We start from the raw sequence: 5,254 nt of genomic DNA on the forward strand, positions 1-5,254 counted from the left end.
TCTTTGTGCGTATATTGTACGTAGCTTCATTAGTATGAAGTGTAGGCACAAGCAAACTAGTCACAATAATCTTATTTGAAACTTTTATTTTAAGGCTTGTTAGTTACGAATGTATTATATTTTAATGAAAGAAAAGTAAAATTTGCTAAGTTGCTACAGTCCTTTTATCTCACATTTGCCTAACAAACATGCTTACATTTACAGTATGCTGTTTTTTTAAAACTACTAGTTTCTGCAGGGTGTGTGTGTGTGTGTGTGTGTGTGTGTGTGTGTGTCTGTGTGTGTGTGTGTGTGTTCGTAGCAACGTTACTAAATCGTACTGAAAACCTCACCGATTTCAGTCATCTTATTTTTAATCTCGTCTATTCATTAAATTAGTTGGTTATCATAAAGTTTTTCCCGATAGCATCCGCACCGCAGGTTCAGTTTAGGTGACTGTAGATCCTAAACACAGCGCTAGTAGCATGAGACACAGCTTAGAACTTACTGACACAACTAGCGAGGTGTATCTTGCAGTTCACACTGTAGTTATACGGGATCTCTTTCGACCCAACGTTTCAGGCGTGCCTCCCCCCCCCCCCCCCTCCCCCACTCTGCTCTCTCCCTTGACCCAGTCCTTTATTGCACTCTTCACGCTTACTGCTTACTTGTAAAATTCTTGGTGAACGCTGTACCGGATAGCAGTCGGCGGGTCAACAAACCGTAACTATGCACTGCTACAGCTGCACAGATTCCTGCAGAGACGCTGGATTAATTAAACGCCTGCCGCGGTGGTCTCGCGGTTCTAGGCGCGCAGTCCGGAACCGTGCGACTGCTACGGTCGCAGGTTCGAATCCTGCCTCGGGCATGGATGTGTGTGATGTCCTTAGGTTGGTTAGGTTTAAGTAGTTCTAAGTTCTAGGGGACTGATGACCACAGCAGTTGAGTCCCATAGTGCTCAGAGCCATTTGATTAATTAAACAGGACGCGACGAGTAGTGTAAAGTGTCGCTAACCCCAAATTCGTGTGGAACGCTGCGAGCCACGCCGCTCCCCAGTTGACTATCAAATTTAATATCAAGTTGGGAGTTCTCGCGATCGGAACGCGCCAGTCCTGAGCCCTCGCCTGCTCTCCCCTTTCTCCGCCGCCCTCCCGCCACCCTCACGGCGTCTCCGGCGCGCCCTCCGCTGGACCGAGCATCCGCCTCCGTCCTCCTCCGCGCCTCCCTTAATTTCAACAAAACGAGCAAAAGGCAATTTCCCTGCGTCGCTTCTCTGTCCCCTCCCGACACCGTCTAACTGGACTGAGAATCTATAATGAATCTGGTTCCAATCGGCGGGGCACATCGTCCGCAGCTAGGGACCTGATCCCGCATCAATCGCCCTCCTCTTCCTTCCCTTACCGGACGGGGTGGATCCTGGCCGGAGGAGGGCTGTGGGGGGGGGGGGTTTGGATGGGGGTGTAGGGAGTGGGGGTGGGGAGGCGGGGGGAGGGGGGGCACGATGAGTGGCGGCCAGTGCCCTGGAAACGCAGACAAGATACGCCAACAGACTCGATCGCGGTTGATTGATCGACTTACTCAGCCCGTCGATCTAAGGAACTGCATACTCACTCCGCTGTCAGTCGAGAGTTCCACATCGATGGAGCTGCCGCGAAAAAGGAGTTTTCCGGCGCCTTCACTCTCGTTGCCTTATCGAAAGAGTACAGTGAGGTCTGTTAAATACGGCGTACGCAGGATTCTCAGAATCAGAAAAATAACAATATGAATCATAGAAATCGTAATCAGTTTCATGGGAATTCAAAGCTTACTTGTTTTACAGTGAACACATGGTGTGTCGTGGGGCGATCACTCTGTTTTTAAAATAATTGAAAAGCCACGATCGCTTCAATCGTTTATCAGGTGACCGGTTTCAGCACTCTGAAGGTGCCATCGCCAGATCTGTGAAGGTATAACGTAACATATTTGAGGGAGGGCTTACATGAGTTAACTATATGTACAGGAAATGTATGCGCAAATGTGAGCTTTGCATGGGTATGTGACAAGCAGTTATAGTAAAGTTGTGTTTTAGTAGTAATGAGTGGTTATACCGTGGGACTGAGTATGCGCTGCTTGGACAGCGCTATCTGGTGGCCGGTTGTGAACCGCTAGAATCACAGCAGGTAGGCCTGCGCGGAATAGGTCATTGATGATGCCGACCGGTGCTAGGCGAGCAGTGGTAGTTTTATCTGACGACTTCAGTTTTATATTTTATGGGAAGAACGACCATGAGAGCAGTTTTTTATTATTTTTATTGGTTGTGACAATGATTTTATGAGATGGTCTGCCTCATATGCCATGATGTCCATATGGTTTTATAAATCTTAATCCACGTTTCAGGTATGTGGTTCTGTAATAATTGTAATGTATATAGTTAACTCATGCAAGCCCTCCCTCTAATCTGCTATGTTATACCTTCACAGGTCTGTTGATGGCACCGGTCATCTAATAAACGATGGAAGCGATCGTGGCTTTTCAATTATTTTACTTGTTTTATTTTCCCCAGCCAGTTACCACGTATTTCCATAAATTATATACTACCCTTTATTCCAATGTCGTAAAAACCATTCTCCTGTTCTCTCAAAAGTTCTACTCCCCTTTCCCACGACTGTACCTCACCGAGAATTCGTTCAACTTTAGAGACAACTCTAACTCGATACGCTGTTTGGGCTCATAAAAACGTCCATGTCTGATTCCTAGACTCCTTGTGTCTCAGGCGATGAGTGCGAACAGAAATGAACAAACTGCTGCCAAGAGCCATTACAGAAATCTACGAATCTTTCAAAGTCTAGCAGACGGAAGCCGCACCCTAAAGTATTCCTGGTCTAGTGAGTTTTGCGAATAAAGACAATTTGGTGGCTGAAAATAGGTGTAATACGAATTTTATGATTCCTTGACACAAAACATCTTTATATGTAAATTGAAGATGGAGAGGGGAAGAAAGGAAATGAAAGTGAGGGGGTGGTTGCTGTCAGCTGCATCAGGACGTTATGTGGTATCAGCGGCGACGAGTGAAAATGTGTACCGGATCGGGATCTCCCACTTATTATGTAGGTGCATCAGCCACTGCACCATCCGGGACACAGCGTAATCGCAACCGCGTGGACTGTTTCGGCACCCCTCACGACCAATGTACATTCCCATGAGGGAATAGTCCCTGTCCATTTCCTCCTTGTTCAGTCTCTGAGATTCCCACAGGAGGTCGTACGTACTTGCGCATCCGCAATGAGGAAGGTGGATCCGTTGCCTAGCTAGGCCAGTGAATTATATGAATGCATGGTGTCTGTATTTTCGGAGACGAAACGGACACTACGCATTCATACGCAAGAGGTCTTATCAGAGAGACAATTTACATTGATTGTGTCTGGTGTGTTCTGCACAAGTATGAATGCTCTACGCAGTTTGTAACAAGAAGCAAAAACAATGAAGAGTGCTAATGGAGATACGGGGAAGGCTGCATGTGCTACAAGCCTATTTCAGGCAACGGGCAATACACAACCCATTGCACGAAAACAATGGTATTCGACCAACATTAAAGGGCCATCTCGCTAAGATTATGCGATGCGTCGGGAACCAGACACCAGGAACTTAGCGCAGGCATCACACGATGACAAGTTAATGGTTTGGGATAGTTACACAACAAACAGTGTGCCGCCATTCCTTTGCGTTCGGATTGGATTAAGACTTGAACCTACGCTCCCTCCATGAGCGCCGGCCGGTGTGGCCGAGCGGTTCTAGGCGCTTCAGTCTGGAACCACGCGACCGCTACGGTCGCAGGTTCGAATCCTGCCTTGGGCATGGATGTGTGTGATGTCCTTAGGTTAGTTAGGTTTAAGTAGTTCTAAGTTCTATGGGACTGATGACCTCAGATGTTAAGTCCCATAGTGCTCAGAGCCATTTGAACCATTTGAACCTCCATGAGTTACGTGGCCTGCAGTGGCCTGAACAATATTTTATAGATCTACAGTCTCAGAACGTGAGACTGAAATGTGCGTGTAAGTAGGAAATTACCAGGACACTCCGGTTAAGCAGATTGTCACCAGCGCTAAACGCATCCCATTAACGTCATGGGATATCGAAACAAGACAGCAGTGTGCGTCATTTATTGGACACATGTATGATTTGATGTCTCTCTTTCTTCGGATATGCGTACATTTGAATCTGTAGCTTGTGGTGCTTCAGCAAAGTTGTGAGCATCAGAAAAGTGTAAGTAAACCTTTCCTGGGCTGCTCGTACTGTGGACAAGGGTTGCAACAAGTCCACAGTACGAGCAGCCCTTAGCGGCTCGCCATCTGACAAGTGTTCATGACGTCGCCTTTCCGGCTGAGATCTTTTTAATATGTGACTTGTAAGTACTGCATCTTTTCGAGTTAGTACAAACTTTAATTTTATTAATGTACTATATACCCAATGTTTTAGTACAGTTAGTCTAATTCTGAATACGACGCTCATAGTAGCGTCGATACCAGGTTAATTTTGACTTAATATTTGTGACCGAGGGCTTATTTGTTACAATATAATTCTGACACGGTCACTGAACCTTAGCAGCTAATTATATTGTTTTTTCTGTTGGGAGGTTACACTTGCCGACAACCGGCCAGGATCGTATTTTCTTTGTGAATTTCTGAGAAGTAGTCATATATCTGCTCTTATTTACACTATTGTTGAATGTAGTTTGCATCTGGCGCAACGCATTTACTGATTTGTCACCCTTTCTTTCACAGGTCATCGGCAATTTATTGCTCTTTGTTGTCACTGCATTTGTTCCATTTTTGCTTTGTCTTTGTTTGATTTTGTGCTTATCGTTGACTTGTGAAAATGCCGCGAAAAACTGCTAACAGTACATCGCGATCCGTAATGAGTGAAAAAGCCGACTTGAATAATTTGACTCATAATACAAGCGACACTCAGTGTCTTCATGATAATCCTACAGTTACAGACAATCAGTGCGTACCGACCACCAGCAATGATTCTAATCTAAATGATGAGCAAACAAATTCAATTGTGTCCTCTGTAAATTTAACGACAATTGATGACGCGGCACTTTCCGTTACAATGAACGCTGCCCAGTTTAACACACCTGATTTGCAAAATTTATACAGTGAACAGATAAATTTTTCTAACGAAGGTGAACAATATAGGCTACACAAAACACCTCAAATTTATTTGATTCCGATGTAGTGACCAACAGTGCACATACGATTGGCAAACCTTTTTGTGAATCATACAATGACCAAA

At 45.3% G+C, this 5,254-nt stretch overlaps 1 pseudogene; it reads left to right on the forward strand.

Annotated features, from left to right (window-relative positions):
* The first annotated feature begins 3,400 nt into the window (after positions 1-3,400).
* Positions 3,401-4,209, forward strand: LOC124764780 (annotated as a pseudogene).
* The last annotated feature ends 1,045 nt before the right edge of the window (positions 4,210-5,254 follow it).

Source organism: Schistocerca piceifrons, chromosome 1 (genome assembly GCF_021461385.2).
Source record: "Schistocerca piceifrons isolate TAMUIC-IGC-003096 chromosome 1, iqSchPice1.1, whole genome shotgun sequence".
Taxonomy (NCBI): Eukaryota; Metazoa; Arthropoda; class Insecta; order Orthoptera; family Acrididae; genus Schistocerca; species Schistocerca piceifrons.